The following is a 21,272-nucleotide window of genomic DNA, read 5'->3' as shown; positions in this document are numbered from 1 at the left end:
AGATTACGAGAGCACCAGTTGTATGCAAAGTTGAGCAAGTGTGAGTTCTGGATCAATGAAGTCCTGTTCTTGGGTCACATAATCAACAAAGAAGGATTGGCTGTGGATCCAAAGAAAGTGGCAGACATTTTGAACTGGAAAGCGCCAACAGATGCTAGAGGAATCAAGAGCTTCATTGGAATGGTTGGATACTATCGGCGAATCATTGAAGGGTTTTCGAAGATTGCGAAACCAATGACAGCGTTGCTAGGCAACAAAGTTGAGTTCAAGTGGACCCAGAAATGCCAAGAGGCCTTTGAAGCGCTGAAAGAGAAGTTGACTACAGCGCTTGTCCTAGTCTTGCCTGATGTGCACAAGCCCTTCTCGGTGTATTGTGATGCTTGTTACACAGGTTTGGGGTGTGTGTTGATGCAAGAGGGAAGAGTTGTGGCTTACTCGTCCCGACAGCTGAAGGTTCATGAGAAGAATTACCCAATCCATGATCTAGAGTTGGCAGCAGTGGTTCACGCACTGAAGTCATGGAGGCACTATTTGTATGGACAGAAATGCGATGTTTACACAGACCACAAGAGTCTGAAGTACATATTCACTCAATCAGAGTTGAACATGAGGCAATGAAGATGGTTAGAGTTGATCAAAGACTATGAGTTGGAGATTCATTACCATCCAGGTAAAGCAAACGTAGTGGCAGATGCTTTGAGCAGAAAGAGTCAAGTCAATCTGATGGTTGCTCGTCCGATGCCTTATGAGTTGGCCAAAGAGTTTGACAGGTTGAGTCTCGGATTTCTGAACAATTCGCGAGGAGTCACAGTTGAGTTGGAACCTACCTTAGAGCGCGAAATCAAAGAAGCGCAGAAGAATGATGAGAAAATCAGTGAGATCCGGCGACTGATTCTAGATGGCAGAGGCAAAGATTTTCGAGAAGATGCAGAAAGCGTGATATGGTTCAAAGACCGCTTGTGTGTTCCCAATGTCCAGTCCATTCGGGAGTTGATTCTCAAGGAGGCTCATGAGACAGCCTATTCGATTCACCCTGGCAGCGAGAAGATGTATCAGGATCTGAAGAAGAAATTTTGGTGGTACGGAATGAAGAGGGAAATCGCAGAGCATGTGGCTATGTGCGATAGTTGCCGAAGAATTAAGGCAGAGCACCAGAGACCTGCTGGATTGTTGCAGCCGTTGCAGATCCCTCAGTGGAAATGGGATGAAATTGGTATGGATTTCATAGTCGGATTGCCTCGCACTCGAGCCGGCTACGATTCCATTTGGGTAGTAGTGGACCGTCTGACCAAGTCAGCCCACTTCATACCTGTCAAGACCAACTATAGCAGTGCCGTATTGGCAGAATTGTATATGTCTCGGATCGTTTGTCTTCATGGTGTGCCAAAGAAGATAGTGTCAGACAGAGGAACGCAGTTCACCTCTCATTTCTGGCAGCAGTTGCATGAAGCTTTGGGCACGCATCTGAATTTCAGTTCAGCTTATCATCCGCAGACAGATGGCCAGACCGAAAGGACCAATCAAATTCTTGAAGACATGTTGAGAGCCTGTGCGTTGCAAGATCAGTCCGGATGGGACAAGCGATTACCTTATGCAGAGTTTTCCTATAACAACAGTTACCAGGCCAGTTTGAAGATGTCACCATTTCAGGCGCTCTATGGAAGGAGTTGCAGAACTCCGTTGCAATGGGATCAGCCTGGAGAAAAGCAGGTGTTTGGGCCAGACATTTTGCTTGAAGCCGAAGAGAACATCAAGATGGTTCGAGAGAATCTGAAGATAGCGCAATCGAGGCAGCGAAGCTATGCAGACACAAGAAGAAGAGAGCTGAGTTTCGAAGTCGGAGACTTTGTCTATCTGAAAGTGTCACCGATCAGAGGAGTCAGAAGGTTCGGAGTGAAAGGCAAGCTAGCACCCCGCTACATTGGCCTGTATCAGATTCTTGCAAGACGTGGAGAAGTGGCCTATCAGCTCAGTTTGCTAGAGAATTTGTCTGCTGTGCATGATGTCTTTCATGTGTCTCAGTTGAGGAAGTGCTTGCGTGTGCCAAAAGAGCAGTTGCCAGTGGAAGGTCTTGAAGTCCAGGAGGACTTGACCTACGTTGAGAAGCCAGTGCAGATCCTTGAGGTTGCAGACAGGGTCACCCGAAGGAAGACCATCAGAATGTGCAAAGTCAAATGGAATCACCACTCTGAGGAAGAAGCAACCTGGGAGCGTGAAGATGATCTGATGGCTAAATACCCTGAGCTCTTTGCTAGCCAGCCCTGAATCTCGAGGGCGAGATTCTTTTAAGGGGGATAGGTTTGTAACGCCCTGAATTTGGGGGTAGAATTTTTTTCTTCTTTTCTCTCACCAAATTCAGGCGTTACTCTTTTCTTTTCTCGTTCCCTCGCTAAACCTTGACCTTTTCCAAAGTTATAGCGGGGTTTGGCTTGGATTTCCCGTGTTAAGAAAAACTCTAAATTACTTTATGTGGTTTGATGCACCATGCCAAACTATGCATTCTTTGATTTGCTTAGAGATGTAAGTGCATTCATCTAGAAAGATCGGATTTCGAAAAGGAGAAAAACCTTTTCTTTCTTTTTATTTTTCTTTTTCTTTCTCTCTCTCTCTCTTTTCTTTCTCTCTCCCGCGCCGTGGGCCGCCCCTGGTCGGCCCAGCCGCCCCCCCCGTGCGCCCCTTTGGGCCCATTGGCCCAGCCGCCCCCTCCCTCCCCCCCAATTTCCCTCAATTTCCCCAAAATCCCTCTCCCTCCCTCTCATTCTCCCTCTCCCCCACCCCAGCCGCCGCACCTGCCCTAGCCGCCGCCCCTGCTCATCTCCGGTTCGGCCGCCCCGTCCCCGTCCCCGGTGAGGTCCCCCTCCCCCTCTCCTCCCTTCCCCCCATCTCCCCTCCCTCTCCCCGGTCCGGCCGCCCGCCGCCCAGCTCGGCCGCCCCCTTGCCGGCTCGGCCGCCGCCGCCCCTGCCCGCCGGTTCGGTCGCCCCCTGGCCGGCTCGGCCGCCCCCGTGCCCGCCCGGCTCGGCCACCGCCGCCCCTGCCCGCCGGTTCGGCCGCCCCCTGGCCGGCTCGGCCGCCCCCGTGCCCGCCCGGCTCGGCCGCCCCTGTGGCCGCCCGGCCTCGGCCGCCCCGGCCCCGGCCCAACCGCCCGCCCCTGCCCGCCGCCGGCTCGGCCGCCCCCGCCCCTGCCCCAGGTCGGTTCAACCGCCCCCTGGCCGGTTCAACCGCCCCCCCTTTTTTATTTTATTTTATTTTATTTTATTTTATTTTCTTTCATTACTGTTACTTGTTTTATTTTAGGTAGGTTAATCATTGTTCATGTTATTGAAATAGGAAACTTAATTTAGAATTTCGTTATGCTAGTTAGTTCATACAATTAATTGTTTATCCAGTCCAATGTTGGTCAACTAAAAACGACTAGGTTTCCATTAGTGCATATAACTGAATTATTTTGTTAGAACCAATTGTAACTAATCATTAGTGCATAAGCTTTAACCCCCCCCCTCCCGCGAGACCTTTTCCCGTTTCTTTCTAACCATAATGAGTGTGATATCGAATGTCATACTTGATGCATATTCACTTTATTTGTTCCCTTGTATGATGTACTGTTTGTTTCCCAATTTGAATGGATGAATGTATGTATGCTTGCAATCGCATAGAGAACGATCCGGTCGAAGAGCCCGAGGAACTCGCAGGAGAAGCCCCTGAGCAGCAGTCGGTTGGTGGAGGCAAGTGTCCCTTGACCTATCTCTGTCCTATTCATTATTTAATTCACCTCCCGCTTTACACATTTATGCCTAAGGATTGACTAGCTTTTGTTAACCATGTCCTTGTTCACCTATTTGGGTTGGATTATTACTGTTTAGCTTTATGCTATTGCTCAAACTCTAATCAATGAACATGATGAGATTATCTATGATACGCTGTTTTCCCTTCTCTTATTATGATGTATGCTTGTGGTCATCAAGGGGGCTCGAGCGGTTTCTCGAGTGCCTCTCCGTAAGGACCTGTTCTATGGATGACCGCCCGGGAAAACAGTGCAACCATGAGGGTGGAATGGGATGCCCTTAGCTGAATAATTAGAGGATCCGGGGTGTAGTTCACTTAGCCGTCGTGCCGTCAATGGGGCTCGGTGTATGCGGCTCGCTCTGCCAAGTTTGGGTTCGCCCCTTGGGGAGGAGTGCGGTGCATTTAGGAAACCTAACGGGTGGCTACAGCCCCGGGGAATCTTTGTAAAGGCTACGTAGTGATGCCCTGCTAGGCCACCTAGGTAGTGGTCAATGGGGAGTAGCTCTCTCCGGGCAGAATGGGAATCACGACTTGTGGGTAAAGTGCACAACCTCTGCAGAGTGTTTGAAAACTGATATATCAGCCATGCTCGCGGTTATGAGCGGCCAAGGGAGCTCCAGTGATTAGTGATACTTGATCAGAGATGTTCGGATTACAAGTGGTTATGAGCTTGATGGTTTTGGTTATGACTATGGTGCTGGTAAGTGGTACTCTTTCCGTTTGGAAAGGAGTACGTTCAGGGTTAATAACTTGGGTTAATGCTAAAACTTGGCTTTCTACTAGTAAGTAATAATCTGACCAACTAAAAGCAACTGCTTGACTTATCCCCACATATAGCCAGTCCACTACAGCCAAACAGGATGCTTGCTGAGTATGTTGATGTGTACTCACCCTTGCTCTACACACCAAACCCCCCCCATCCCCAGGTTGTCAGCATTGCAACCACTGCTCAGGCGAAGATGAAGCTATGGAAGGAGATTTCCAGGAGTTCCAAGATTACGACGAGTTCTAGGTGTGGGTTAGCGGCAACCCCCAGTCGGCTGCCTGTGAAGGCCACGGTTATCTACGTTTCTTTTCCGCACTTTGATTTATTGTAAGAAATATATGGACGTCTCAGACGTACGATGTAATCGACTATTTCCCTTATTAATACTATTTTGAGCACTGTGTGATGATGTCCATATTATGTAACTGCTGTGTACGTGAATAACTGATCCTGGCACGTACATGGTTCGCACTCGGTTTACCTTCTAAAACCGGGTGTGACAGCTGACGAGGCTGCGAAGGCAGCACTGCTCACCGCAAGAAAGGGCAAGGCCCTCGCCCTCACCCAATCCACCCACCAAGAGACCACTGAAGACAATGTTCCCCGCACCTGCGAAGACGACACTTTCCGCACCTACGGCCCTGAAGGACAATCGCAGCCACCCCCAGGCTTCGCCCCACTGGAAGGCGCGAACCTCACCGAGGATGGTGAAGTCCTCGGCGTCTCAGCGGAAGAACAGCTACAGCTGCGCGCCCTGCGCCTCAAGAACCGCAATCTCCAAAGGCAGAAAGAGATACTGGAGGCCAAGCGCCAGCGTGTGTCCGCACTAGCCAAAGTGCGGCAAATGATACGCGACGAAGAGCAGAAGGCCCAAGACCTCGAGCGCGAGATCGCGCTGATGCAGCGTGAAGGCCACCTTGGCCTACAGCAAGGGCCACCCCTCCAGCAGCGCGCACAACTGGAAGACACGCGCGAAGGCCACCTCGGCCTACAGCATGGGCCACCCCTGCAACACCGAGCACAACCGGAAGACCCGCGTTTCCCCCAGCGCGACTACACCTTCCAGCACGCCGCGCCATTCCAAGGGGTCAACTATCTCGACGAGCGAAGTCCCCTAGCGCCACACCTGCAAGTGACGCCTTGGCCAGCTAACTTCCGAGCAGGGACCTATCCCAAGTACAACGACAGCACCGACCCGGCGCAATACATAATGAGTTATCAGGTCGCCGTTGCATCCGCCGGAGGGGACGATGCCACAATGGCGAAGTCTTTCATCATCGCCCTAGAGGGCCCAGCTCTCACCTGGTTCACCAGATTGCCTCCGCTGTCCATTGATTCCTGGAGAAGTCTCAGGGACAAGTTCCTGCTCAACTTCCAAGGGTACTGCCCAGACACCGATGCCTTGGCCGAGCTCTCGCTTTGCAAGCAGCTGGAAAAGGAGACTCTGCGGGAGTATTACCGCAAATTTTTAACACTCAAGTCACAGCTGCCCTCCGTTGATGATCAGATCGCTATCCACTACGCCATCAGTGGCCTTCGTGCCGGCGTCCTCTACAGCCACTTTATCAGAGATCCACCCAAGAACCTCCAGGAGCTATATCAGCTCTTCGAAAAATATGCCAAATCCGAAGAGCTCCACCAGCGCAAGGTTGAGTCACAGCGGAAACCCAAAGATGCCCCACAGTCCAGCCGCACGTGGACGAGGACTCCGCAGCCAGACTCCGGTCGAGACGGCCGCAGTCAGCAGCAAGTGCACAACATCGCCAACCAGCATCCCGCTGCTGACCCCCTCGTCGCCAGGAATATCCCCCCAGGGCCGCGGAAATGGAACTCGTGGTAGGGGCCGAGGGCGTGCGCAGCCGCCACGCTGATTCTACTGCCTTTTCCATGGCGAAGACTGCGCCCACCAAACCAAAGACTGCCCCGAAACGAAGGCCACCAGAGACAGAATGGCACGGGCACAGCCAGCCGACAACCCCAGAATTGTCGCGCACAATTACCAGCAACCCCCTCCACCATATATCCACGCTCTCGCCCCGCATCCACCGCACCACGCTTACCAACACCATCAGGAAGTACAAATCGTACCTCCTCCACCCCCACCACCACACCAGCAACATCAAAACATCCCCCATGCCCCAAAGCAGGAAGACTTCGCCGATCAACCATATCGCGGAGTCATTCACATGATAACTGGGGGGTCCAGCACTGACTTCGACACCAAGCGACAGAAGCGGGACCACTACCGCAACATCAACCATGTCGCCGTCACTGGCCCAGTCGTGCAGACAAAGTGGTCCCACATACCGCTAACCTTCGACGCACGAGACGTTGACCTGCGCAGCGCCCCCCACATCGATGCTATGGTTATCAATTGCAGCGTGGCAGGCTGGGACCTACACAAAGTCCTAGTCGACAACAACAGTCAGGCGGACATCATCTTCCTCCACGCCTTCGACCGCATGGGCATAAGCCACAGCCTGCTCAAGCCTTCGGACAACCCGTTGTATGGCTTCGGCGGCAAGGGCACCTTTCCCGTCGGCAAAATAGAGTTGCCCCTCTCCTTCGGTGTAGCACCCAATGCCCGAAGTGAGCAAGTGACTTTCGATATCGTGGATATGGTATATCCATACAACGCCATCATGGGCCGGGGCTCCATCAATAAGTTCGAGGCCGCCATCCACGGACTGTACCTATGTATGAAGATACCAGGTCCGCTAGGTGCCATTACGGTCTACGGCAACCAGCAGACGGCGCGCAACATAGAGCGGGACTTCGTGCCCGGTCAGAGGAACGTGCACTGCCTCACGGCCCAGCGCGAGGTCCCTGCGCCCGCCAGCCCAACCGATAAACAGCACGACAAGGCACAGCTGCAGAGCCAAGACGGGACCAAGACTGTCCCCCTCGATCAGGCCACGCCCAAGCAGACAGTCACTATCAGCGAAGACCTCACCTCGCATGAAGAAGAGAAACTCCTCTGCTGCCTGTCCAAGAATAAAGATGTCTTCGCCTGGTCCGCCCTCGACCTGGTCGGAGTCAGCCGATCCATAATTGAGCACAGCTTAGGAATTGACCCTTCAGTGCGACCAAAAAAGCAGAGGCTTCGCAAAATGTCCGACGAAAAGACAGAGGCCGCCAAGGCGGAGGTGCACCGCCTCCTAGAGGCTAAATTCATCGAACCAGTGGCTTACCCCACGTGGCTCTCCAATGTTGTAATGGTGCAGAAAAAAAGCGGGAAATGGCGAATGTGCATAGACTTCACCAGTCTCAACAAGGCCTGCCCAAAGGACAATTTCCCGTTGCCGCGGATCGACAAAATAGTCGATAGCGCGGCCGGATGCGAGGTCATGTCACTCCTCGATTGCTTCTCCGGTTACCACCAGATATACATGAAAGAGGAAGACAAGGCTAGCACCAGCTTTATAATACCCTTCGGCACATATTGCTTCATCAGAATGCCGGAGGGACTCAAGAACGCCGGGTCCACCTTCTCCAGACTCACCAAAACAGTACTCGAAGGGCAGGTTGGCAGAAATATATTTACATATGTGGACGACATCGTCGTCGCCAGCAAGAACAAGGAGGACCATCTCGCCGACCTCGCCGAGACATTCGCGAACATGCGAGACGCACGACTCCGCCTAAACCCGGAAAAGTGCGTCTTCGGCGTTCGCCAGGGCAAAATATTAGGCTACCTGGTATCACACCGCGGCATCGAGGCCAACCCAACCAAGATCCAGGCCATCGTAGACATGTCGCCTCCGCAGTCCGCCAGGGACGTCCAGCGTCTGACAGGCAGATTGGCCGCTCTCAACAGATTCATCTCCAGGTCCGCCGAGCGAAGTCTCCTCTTCCTCAAAACACTCCGCGGTGCAAAGAACTTTGCCTGGGGACCGGAGCAGGCAGCGGCCTTCGCCTCACTAAAACAGTACCTGTCGGAGCTGGCCATCCTCACAAGCCCCGACTCCTCGCTCCCCCTATTGCTCTTCGTTGCGGCTTTGCCGCACGCTGTCAGCGCGGCACTAGTGCAGGAGCAGACAATTGAGGGCGTGGTCAGGCAGTGCCCTGTTTACTATGTCTCCGAGGTACTGACACCGTCCAAGTGCAACATGACAGAACTGGAGAAGATCGCCTACGCAGTCGTTATGTCTTCGTGCAAACTGTGCCACTACTTTGAAGCATTCAAGGTCCGAGTCACCTTAGACAGGAGACTCGGTGAATTATTCAGAAACCCGGAGGCATCGGTGAGGATTGCCAAGTGGGCAGCCGAACTATCCGGCTACCACATCAGCTTCGAGCCCAGGACAGCCATCAAGTCACAAGTCCTGGCAGACTTCGTCGTCGACTGGACTGGGCCAATAACACAACCAGACCCGCCCACAGAGAAGGTTTGGACTATCCATTGCGACGGCGCATGGTGCCATGCGGGGGCAGGCGCCGCTGCAGTCATCACCTCACCAGCCGGGGTCAAGCACAGATATGCAGCACGCCTCAGCTTCGCTCTGGAATCCAACAGATGCACAAACAATATAGCAGAGTATGAAGCAGTCATCCTCGGCCTCCGCAAGCTAAGGGCCCTCAGAGTCACCACCTGTATCATCAAAACAGACTCCAAGATAGTTGCCGGCCAGGTCGAGAAAGACTACGCAGCAAAGGACCCCGCACTTATGCAATACCTCGCGGCCATCCGAAGTCTCGAGAGACAATTCAAGGGATTCACCTTGCAGCATGTGGATAGGGCCAAGAACGAGGAGGCCGACGCATTGGCCATGGCCGCCGCCAGGGGCGAGTCCTTACCCTCCGACGTGTTCTTTCATATCATCGGCACGCCAGCCGTCCGAAGCCCCGAAGGGCTCCAAATAACTAATGACAGCGAGGGCCACCGCATAGTCAACCTAATCATGGCCGAAGACTGGCGGGCACCAATAACCCTGTTCCTGCAGGGGTACTATCATCCAACCGACGTCAGCGAGGCCAAGCGCCTCAGACATCGAAGCCGGGACTTCGCACTGATTGAAGGCCAACTCTACAAGAAAGGGGTCAGTCAGCCAATGCTTAAGTGTGTCACCGAAACCGAAGGCATGCAGATCCTACGTGAAGTCCACAGTGGCACGTGCGGCTCACACGCAGGGCCAAGGGCCCTAGCTGCCAAGGTGATCCGCCAGGGTTTTTACTGGCCCGCAATGATCTGCGCCGCAAATCGGGTCTCAAGGTCCTGCGAAGCCTGCCAGAAGTTTTCTCCTCGGTCAGGCAGCCCCTCGCAGTATACAAAGCTGATCGCCCATACATGGCTTCTCCAGCGCTGGGGCCTGGACATTGTCGGGCCCCTGCCCACCGCTCAGGGGAACCTTAAGTTCGCCTTCGTTGCCGTCGAGTACTTCACCAAATGGATCGAGGCGAGGGCTGTTTCTACAATAACATCAAAGACTGCCCAAAAATTCTTCTGGCAAAACATTGTTTGCCGCTTCGGAGTACCGTCCGAACTAACAGTTGACAACGGCAAGCAGTTTGACAGCCAAGACTTCAAGGATTTTTGTTTCTCCATCGGCACCAAGCTTGCCTTCGCTTCAGTTTATCATCCGCAGTCCAACGGGGTCGTGGAACGCGCCAATGGGAAAATCTTCACAGCTGTCAAGAAGATGCTCCTTGATGAAAAAAGGGCAGATGGACCGATTTGTTACCTGAGGCAGTCTGAGCACTAAACATGACCGAGTGCAGAGCGACTGGGTTTACTCCCTTCCGCCTTCTATACGGATCGGAGGCCATGACCCCGCAAGAAATAAAGCATGGGTCCCCGCGAACAGTTTCGTCAGCCGTCCCAAACGTGGACGAGCCAACTTCAAAGGATCTCATTGACGGAGACCGAGTCTTCGCCCTACAGGCCCTAAACAAATACCAAGCCCAGACCAAAGCATGGCACGACCACACAGTCATCCCGAGGGAGTTCAGCGAAGGGGACCTCGTACTCATCCGAACAGCTCGGACGGAGTCCAAGGGCAAGCTGGAGCCCAAGTGGGAGGGCCCCTTTATAGTCAAGACAAAAGCTTCCCCCAGCGCTTACAGGCTCACAACGCCAAATGGCGATGACCTGGAGCACTCCTGGAACATCGACAACCTCCGCAAATTTTTTGTTTGACTCATCAGGGCTGATTTCGCCCTTGTAATTCGCCAAAAACAATCTTGTACCGGCCCGCACTCTTTTCCTCCCGGGGGGTGAGGTTTTTAACGAGGCGGAGCCATGTAATATATGTGTGAAAAATCCCCCGCAAAAGCATGCGTCGAAAAAAGACCGCGACGACGGTCTTCGACATTCGACCAATTCGAGGTCACCGCGAGGCTAAGCGCTAGCCACCCTCGCGTGCGACAAATCCGCGCAGAAGTCGCCTAAGGGTGCAGCCGGACTAGCACAACAAGTGCGAAAAAACCGAAGTCTACCGCGAAGACTATCCGCGCAGAAGTCGCCTAAGGGTGCAGCCGGACTAGCACAACAAGTGCGAAAAAACCGAAGTCCACCGCGAGGACTATCCGCACAGAAGTCGCCTAAGGGTGCAGCTGGACTAGCACAACAAGTGCGAAAAAACCGAAGTCCACCGCGAGGACTATCCGCGCAGAAGTCGCCTAAGGGTGCAGCCGGACTAGCACAACAAGTGCGAAAAAACCGAAGTCTACCGCGAAGACTATCCACGCAGAAGTCGCCTAAGGGTGCAGCCGGACTAGCACAACAAGTGCGAAAAAACCAAAGTCCACCGCAAGGACTATCCACGTAGAAGTCGCCTAAGGGTGCAGCCGGACTAGCACAACAAGTGCGAAAAAACCAAAGTCTACCGCGAAGACTGTCCGTGCAGAAGACACCTAAGGGCGCAACCAGACTAGCACAACAAAAGCAGAAACGACAACATCAAACCGTCCACGCCAAGACCGACTATAATCGCACCAGCACAGCATAACAAAACACACCAGACAAAGTACACAACGCCTTCACAGGCACAGACAAGCGAGGGCACACAACTTCACCATACAAGCCTTTACATATATACAAGCGAGGGCGCCACACTCTACATCGGCTCAGCCTTAGGAATAATTCCCATCTCCCTATAATTAAATAACATTATCCTAAGCTCCTCACCCGCAAAAAGACTTCGCAGTTCCCCTTCACCTGTACTCGCGGCGGCCGGCAAAGACAACAGTTCCTGCCGACCAGCCCTACTCACGCGAAGCCGAGCCCCCTCCTCCCCAGTAACCCTACGCTTCGCAACCGCCCTTCGTCGTCGGCGCCCAGTGCTAGGACTGTAACACCCGGGTTTTAGGGGTCCAAAGCCCGGGCGTAAACATAATCACCAGGTGTGCTGGGACCAAGTCTCACACATATGATGAATCATGGCACAGGATCGAATGTCACATCTTTACTACATAACAGGAGTTCTATACAAAATAAGTAAATAATTACATTATAAGGAGACAACGGTCCAGCAACCCAAAGTTGACTGGGAGACGACGGCCTAGACCACTCACGAACTCATCACAGCATCCTCCACGCGCCTCATCCTGTGGTACCTGTTCTTGACCTGTGGGGGGGTGTGAGACAGCAAGAGTGAGCTCACATACGTTCATCGCTCAACAAGTTGTGGGGAATAATGTGCATGAACTCGCCAAAGTTGGGAGCTCATGTGAAGTGTAAGGCTTACCAAAGAGGATGGTTGAAGCTGAGCATTGCTTTTAAAGTTGGTCAAAATTTTATTAGCAGTTACTAAGTATAAGTAAATACCAACCCAATTAAATAGTAGAACAAAAGTAACAACATCACCTGCGATGCAATGCATATGACAAATTGAATTTAGTTCCATAAATTAATCATGTGAGGGTCCGAGCTGCTCATGACCGTGAGCACGGCTAGTATACCAGTTTTACACTCTGCAGAGGTTGCGCATCTTTACCCACAAGTCATGTTACCCATCTGCCAAGGGATCGCGACTTCCCATACACCTCTACCGAGGAGGCGAGGCAGGGTAACACTACGAGGCCTTTACAAAGTTCCACTAGCTTCAGAAAACCCGCTACAGTTTATAGGAAGCTCCAATGCAGGAATCCCTTGCAGGACCGCCATCGCAGCAAAATCCTCCCGAGGGCCTCCCTACACTGACCACTCCCCTACTGCCCTTGCCCCTTTCGGGTAAGGTAGTCCTCCACTAGCTTTCCTAATTAATCAGCCAAGGGCGTCCCATTATACCCTTGTGGTAGCACTGTTTTCCCGGGTGGTCGCTCCATGTTCCAATTAACATAATGATCTTATCATGAACAGTGATAATAAACAGATAATAAAAGTGTGATCATGAATAATGTATCTTCATACCCAAAACCACATAAAGCACTAGCAAGTACTACCCAAAAAGTTTAGTGGAGTCAAGGTATAAAGATAATCAAACTAGGGTAACCTGTTGGGTCCCATCAAAATTAACCTATGCAGATCATTATGATTAATTAGAACATGACTGGGTAAAAAGAAGTGATCAAGGGCACAACTTGCCTGGGACTTGAGATTCCAGGTACCAACTTGCTCTTCGGATGACACGTGTCCTCACGCTAGTCGTAGCAATACAAACAAACATGGTATAGGCAAGATTAACATCACACCAATCATAAGAATAAATTGCGTAATAATAATCTACGCGTCGCTACGAGATCGTGGGATCGAGAACTACTAAGATCGGAGTCATGGTTGAGGAGTTATGATTTCTCAAAGGTTTTATGTATTTAATAAAAGATTAAGTACTAGATAAATTTTAATGAGACTTTCATGTCAAAACAGAGGCACTAATTGTTAGACAATAATATTACAAAAATTTAGGAACTAGAATGGACCAATTTGGAGTTCATATGCATTTTCTATGAATTATACAAATTCTATGAATTGTTTTCACATTAAAAAACTCATTTTCTATATCTTTTTCCTAATTTCCCAAGTTCCTGGACTACGCCTCAAATACCAGAAAGAGCAGGGTTCCCGGCGCAAGAAACCAGAGATCCAACGCACAGTGGAGTGGGATGGCGGGTTGATTCTGCGAAAACTTGGGGTCTCTTTAGAAAAATGTACCCGCGAAGGGGTACGGGTGGCCCAGGTCCGCACGATCAACAACCGACGTCAGAGATTAGACTAGGATTCATTGAATCGGTACGCACTGGTAGCCATTGGATCAAAATTGAACGGGCCCGATTTTAAAGTCCTGCGATTGCTTTTCACCCGTCCGATCTGGATGGATGGTCCGGATCCAATCCACCGAAACGTTATCTCCCTATCTAATCTACACCTTTGGGCATGAATCCAACGGCACACCCCTCATCACCCTCCCCCGCACATATGGCACGGCGGCGCGGCCGGTCTACCGCAGCGGCGGCGGAATTACAGGGTCCCATCCCCTACCCGATGCCCTAACGCGCGCACAGACGATGGAAATACCTACGGGACGATGTGGTGAATCAATTGGGATGGGTATTACCTGTTGATTGGGTCGCGAAGGGGGCCAGCCACGGCGTGGGGCGGACGGTCGCAGAAGGAGAACTCCGGCGAGGGATCCCAAGGTGCGGTGACCCAATTCGCCCCAGGAGCGTCGCTGGCAACCATCTCCACGACTGGCCGAATCCAATTGAACACCCCCCAAGAGCTTGGTTAGGCGCGACCCGAGGTTCAAATGCGGCGGCTGACCACGGCGGCGAGCGGGTCCGAGGCGGTGGTTTGACGACGGCGGGGAAATTGCCACACCCCGAGGACCACCACGAGTTTCCTCAATGCGCCCGAGACCCGAGCGACAGCAACGACAACCATCCCCCGAGAAATCACCATGGCGGCGTGAGGCTCGTAGGTTGAGCTCCACGGCGGGTTTGCAATGGCGCTTTGGTTCGTGTCTGTGGTCGGGGAAGCTCAGAGGTGCGCACCGTTGGCTTGTATAGCCCGAGGACTCGGACCCAGGCGAGATGGAGAGAGGAGGATCGCCGGTACATGCCCAGGAGAATCGCCGCGCATTCCGCGCAGTCTGTTACAACGGCGGGCGACGGTGATGACAAGTGGGTCCATGCGGCAGTGACACGGCTGAAGCGCACGCGGGCAGGGAATGACCGGTGGGCCCCAGGTGTAAGCGCCAGCGGCGTGCGCGCGAGAACAAGCGTGCGTGACTGACGAAAGGGACCCACCTGTCGGCGCCTTTGTGCAGGTTGGGCTGGCGCGCGCGCGAGGGAGGTTTTGGTATGTGGGCCGAAATGGTGCAGTCCGGCCCAGGTAAGGTTAGTTTTGTTTTATTCTTTTCTTTTCCATTTCTTTTTCTCCATTTTCAAATCCAATTGAATTCAAGTTTGAATTCAAACTTTGTGGCTCGTCTTTTACACTATATTTGTGTAGTTAAAAGTAATAAGTTTAAGGATATTTATATTATTTATATTTTTATATCCTTCCTCTTCTTCTTATTTTCAAAACCCTAATTCCCATTTAGGGTGTGGTTTAACTTCCAGTGTTTATTATCTTATTATCCTTATTATTATTTTTATTATTATCATTTTATTTAATGCACAAACATATAAAACTCCAACATAATGCACCTTGTTTTATTTTAGTATCATTTGTTTCACTCTTAATTATATGCATGCTCTTTCATGATGCAATTAAGGCACATAAAATGAGGATAACTCTCTATTATTCTTTGTATACAATTTTGAGTATTACAAATCCTACCCCCCTTAAAAATAATCTCGTCCTCGAGATTAGTAAGCAGAAGGGTTATACCGAGGTTGGTTTATAATTGAGATTGTAGTTTCTAATTGATTCAAAAATTAAGAGTCTCGCTCTTTCTCTTTTTAAAATACTATTTAGCAAGTACTTAGAAATGCATGGGTATCTTCTATGTTTAGACACACAGGTAAGAAGAGAGATGGTCAGAGTGAGGTTAGCTGATGGTAAGAAGAACTTGGTAAGGGAAGACTCCGTCCAAGGTGGTAAATTTGAATCATCTCGAGATCTGATTTGACTCCTATTCTTCCATGTCGAGGTTGATCTCCTCCTTCTTGCTCTTTGGTGTCTCCATCCGGGTTTGGGACAGGAGGTTAAGATAGATCTATTATGTAGGTCAAGTTGTTGGGTATGACCGAGTTGATCTAGGATCTCAAACTTGTTTATAGGAGCAGGGTCTAATGTATTTCACCAGGATTAACTAACTTCTTAGGTCACTCTCTTTAAATTGGATCATAATAGATTAGATGGGATCTAGATTAGATCGGTACAACTAGGTTAGACTAGATAATGTCTAATTACTTTGGATTAGATCATGGTGGTTACTCCAGGATGAGATAAGCAAAGTGGTTAGGATAAGATAAGATAAAATCTTTTAAGATGAGATGAATCTATTAAGGTAAGACAATATCTTTTAAGATAAGATGGATCTTATGAAGCTAGATATATTTTAATGGGGGATATTCTTAGTTGTTCTAGTTATATTATGATTTCTTTATGCTTTTATGTATATGCAGATGCAATTGTGGACATTACTCCACAACTTATCACACTCAATCAAAGATCCAAATCAAACAAGTATCATAAGAACAAGCATTCAAGTTCATAGATATCTATAAAAATAGTTTTGTTTTTTTTGTTCCTATGATTAGGTCTCCTATTCCTAAAGGTCACTTTAGGCACAGGATTTCAAAGTGTGAAATCCACATTTGTCTTTAGAATGAAAAAAGATAAGAATAATCAGAGTAAACCGGAAATAGATGAGAAAGATTAAGGGAAGTTTAGAAAAGAATCAGAGTAGCAAAGATAAGTAAGTATTGGTTGTCCAGTTCTATCTAGGTTTTGTCCTACAGTCAACATTCCTCTGATACCACTTCTGTAACACCCGGGTTTTAGGGGTCCAAAGTCCGGGCGTAAACATAATCACCAGGTGTGCTGGGACCAAGTCTCACACATATGATGAATCATGGCACAGGATCGAATGTCACATCTTTACTACATAACAAGAGTTCTATACAAAATAAGTAAATAATTACATTATAAGGAGACAACGGTCCAGCAACCCAAAGTTGACTGGGAGACGACGGCCTAGACCACTCACGAACTCATCACAGCATCCTCCACGCGCCTCATCCTGTGGTACCTGTTCTTGACCTGTGGGGGGGTGTGAGACAGCAAGAGTGAGCTCACATACGTTCATCGCTCAACAAGTTGTGGGGAATAATGTGCATGAACTCGCCAAAGGTGGGAGCTCATGTGAAGTGTAAGGCTTACCAAAGAGGATGGTTGAAGCTGAGCATTGCTTTTAAAGTTGGTCAAAATTTTATTAGCAGTTACTAAGTATAAGTAAATACCAACCCAATTAAATAGTAGAACAAAAGTAACAACATCACCTGCGATGCAATGCATATGACAAATTGAATTTAGTTCCATAAATTAATCATGTGAGGGTCCGAGCTGCTCATGACCGTGAGCACGGCTAGTATACCAGTTTTACACTCTGCAGAGGTTGCGCATCTTTACCCACAAGTCATGTTACCCATCTGCCCAGGGATCGCGACTTCCCATACACCTCTACCGAGGAGGCGAGGCAGGGTAACACTACGAGGCCTTTACAAAGTTCCACTAGCTTCAGAAAACCCGCTACAGTTTATAGGAAGCTCCAATGCAGGAATCCCTTGCAGGACCGCCATCGCAGCAAAATCCTCCTGAGGGCCTCCCTACACTGACCACTTTTCTACTGCCCTTGCCCCTTTCGGGTAAGGTAGTCCTCCACTAGCTTTCCTAATTAATCAGCCAAGGGCGTCCCATTATACCCTTGTGGTAGCACTGTTTTCCCGGGTGGTCGCTCCATGTTCCAATTAACATAATGATCTTATCATGAACAGTGATAATAAACAGATAATAAAAGTGTGATCATGAATAATGTATCTTCATACCCAAAACCACATAAAGCACTAGCAAGTACTACCCAAAAAGTTTAGTGGAGTCAAGGTATAAAGATAATCAAACTAGGGTAACCTGTTGGGTCCCATCAAAATTAACCTATGCAGATCATTATGATTAATTAGAACATGACTGGGTAAAAAGAAGTGATCAAGGGCACAACTTGCCTGGGACTTGAGATTCCAGGTACCAACTTGCTCTTCGGATGACACGTGTCCTCACGCTAGTCGTAGCAATACAAACAAACATGGTATAGGCAAGATTAACATCACACCAATCATAAGAATAAATTGCGTAATAATAATCTACGCGTCGCTACGAGATCGTGGGATCGAGAACTACTAAGATCGGAGTCATGGTTGAGGAGTTATGATTTCTCGAAGGTTTTATGTATTTAATAAAAGATTAAGTACTAGATAAATTTTAATGAGACTTTCATGTCAAAACAGAGGCACTAATGGTTAGACAATAATATTACAAAAATTTAGGAACTGGAATGGACCAATTTGGAGTTCATATGCATTTTCTATGAATTATACAAATTCTATGAATTGTTTTCACATTAAAAAACTCATTTTCTATATCTTTTTCCTGATTTCCCAAGTTCCTGGACTACGCCTCAAATACCAGAAAGAGCAGGGTTCCCGGCGCAAGAAACCAGAGACCCAGCGCACAGTGGAGTGGGATGGCGGGTTGATTCTGCGAAAACTTGGGGTCTCTTTAGAAAAATGTACCCGCGAAGGGGTACGGGTGGCCCAGGTCCGCCCGATCAACAACCGACGTCAGAGATTAGACTAGGATTCATCGAATCGGTACGCACTGGTAGCCATTGGATCAAAATTGAACGGGCCCGATTTTAAAGTCCTGCGATTGCTTTTCACCCGTCCGATCTGGATGGATGGTCCGGATCCAATCCACCGAAACGTTATCTCCCTATCTAATCTACACCGTTGGGCATGAATCCAACGACACACCCCTCATCACCCTCCCCCGCACATATGGCACGGCGGCGCGGCCGGTCTACCGCAGCGGCGGTGGAATTACAGGGTCCCATCCCCTACCCGATGCCCTAACGCGCGCACAGACGATGGAAATACCTACGGGACGATGCAGTGAATCAATTGGGATGGGTATTACCTATTGATTGGGTCGCGAAGGGGGCCAGCCACGGCGTGGGGCGGACGATCGCAGAAGGAGAACTCCGGCGAGGGATCCCAAGGTGTGGTGACCCAATTCGCCCCAGGAGCGTCGCTGGCAACCATCTCCACGACTGGCCGAATCCAATTGAACACCCCCCAAGAGCTTGGTTAGGTGCGACCCGAGGTTCAAATGCGGCGGCTGACCACGGCGGCGAGCGGGTCCGAGGCGGTGGTTTGACGACGGCGGGGAAATTGCCACACCCCGAGGACCACCACGAGTTTCCTCGATGCGCCCGAGACCCGAGCGACAGCGACGACAACCATCCCCCGAGAAATCACCATGGCGGCGTGAGGCTCGTAGGTTGAGCTCCACGGCGGGTTTGCAATGGCGCTTTGGTTCGTGTCTGTGGTCGGGGAAGCTCAGAGGTGCGCACCGTTGGCTTGTATAGCCCGAGGACTCGGACCCAGGCGAGATGGAGAGAGGAGGATCGCCGGTACATGCCCAGGAGAATCGCCGCGCATTCCGCGCAGTCTGTTACAACGGCGGGCGACGGTGATGACAAGTGGGTCCATGCGGCAGTGACACGACTGAAGCGCATGCGGGCAGGGAATGACCGGTGGGCCCCAGGTGTAAGCGCCAGCGGCGTGCGCGCGAGAACAAGCGTGCGTGACTGACGAAAGGGACCCACCTGTCGGCGCCTTTGTGCAGGTTGGGCTGGCGCGCGCGCGAGGGAGGTTTTGGTATGTGGGCCGAAATGGTGCAGTCCGGCCCAGGTAAGGTTAGTTTTGTTTTATTCTTTTCTTTTCCATTTCTTTTTCTCCATTTTCAAATCCAATTGAATTCAAGTTTGAATTCAAACTTTGTGGCTCATCTTTTACACTATATTTGTGCAGTTAAAAGTAATAAGTTTAAGGATATTTATATTATTTATATTTTTATGTCCTTCCTCTTCTTCTTATTTTCAAAACCCTAATTCCCATTTAGGGTGTGGTTTAACTTCCAGTGTTTATTATCTTATTATCCTTATTATTATTTTTATTATTATCATTTTATTTAATGCACAAACATATAAAACTCCAACATAATGCACCTTGTTTTATTTTAGTATCATTTGTTTCACTCTTAATTATATGCATGCTCTTTCATGATGCAATTAAGGCACATAAAATGAGGATAACTCTCTATTATTCTTTGTATACAATTTTGAGTATTACAAGGACCTGGCACATCTCGCGCGTCCGCGGTGTGTGGCGAAGCCTCCGCCGCAGCCACATCCAAGGCCGCAAAGTAGTCCAAGTCCTCCTCCGACGACTCCTCAGTCCACTCAACCGAGCTCCCAGAGTCAGCAAAATCAAAAAACTCAGATGCAGATCCACCACATTCATTACCACCTTCCGCGGTCGAAGCCGCCAAAAATTTAGTAGTAGCGGTTGCGTGCGCAGGCCCAAAATCTTGAACCTACGCAGCAACCAAAATTCAGCAACATATCCAAAATTTCCCAACCCTCTACACCCACTACGCCACCTGTGAAGGCCCTGACGTTGCGGGAGCCTCCGCCGTGGGCTCCACCGTTGCTTCCGCTGTTGTTTCCGCCACCACCGCCGTGGGATCTTCAGCACTCGGCGTAGCAGCTGCGGGGGCATCAGGCGCGCCTTCGGCCACCTTTGGGGGCAGGTCTTCGCCGGCCGCAGCGGATGCGGGGGCATCCGGCGCGTCTTCCGCAGTCTCCGGGGTTGGCTCCAGGGCGGCCCCAGACACGGCCTCCGCCGGGGTCGGCTCCGGGTCAGGCAGCACGCTGTTCAACGCCCCGAAGTCGTCCACCCGCTCGCCACGCGCCGCCTAAGACAAAACACACAAAATTCAGCAAACACACGCACAACCCACATCCAACAAACGCCAAACAAACGAAAACGTTACCTGAGCCCTCGCCGTCTCGGCCCGCTCCCTGACCACCTCGCGACCGTGCGGACCCCACATGTGACGGAACCTCCCAAGTAATTAGGCCCACCTACAGTTGTCCTTGTCCAACAGACATCAGACACCCTGTAGATGTTCCTAAGTCACTTGATAAGTTCGGTATCTTTCCTTACCTTACCAGGAACGTTTCACCCGTCTTGCAGACATTACAGAACATCGGAGATAAAGACATGCAGAAGCAATTACATAAACTTACATTTATTTCAAAAGCATGCTTGAGTTATGTTATTACAGACCAGAGCTAAAAGTGAGTGCAGAGTAGTAATATTATACAAACCAAGGGAGGCACAAACTCCTCCCGATAAGTTCTTAAGCAAAAGATCCTAGGTGGAGGACCAAGTCCTCCCGCACTTCAGTCTTGTTTTTCTTCATTTGGTACCACCTTGGAGCAAAAGCAACAAAAATTTGTCGCTTCCTCACCTAAAAACAACAAAGGGATAAACCCTGAGTATGGAATTACTCAGCAAGTCTTACCCGACTAAGGAAAAGACTCTCAAGGGTATGCTGGATAAATAGGAGTCAAGGAGAGGCTTTAGCAAAAATCAACTTATACTTTTGCAGAAGTAGCTTACTAAAGTGAGTCCTTACTTTCAATCTTTTAACGCCATATTAAGTATTAATAGACTCTATTTGCATCTAGTCTAATTTCACATCATATCAAGACA

This window comes from Zea mays, chromosome 1 (assembly GCF_902167145.1).
Source record: "Zea mays cultivar B73 chromosome 1, Zm-B73-REFERENCE-NAM-5.0, whole genome shotgun sequence".
NCBI lineage: Eukaryota > Viridiplantae > Streptophyta > Magnoliopsida > Poales > Poaceae > Zea > Zea mays.
This window is presented reverse-complemented; position numbering follows the sequence as displayed.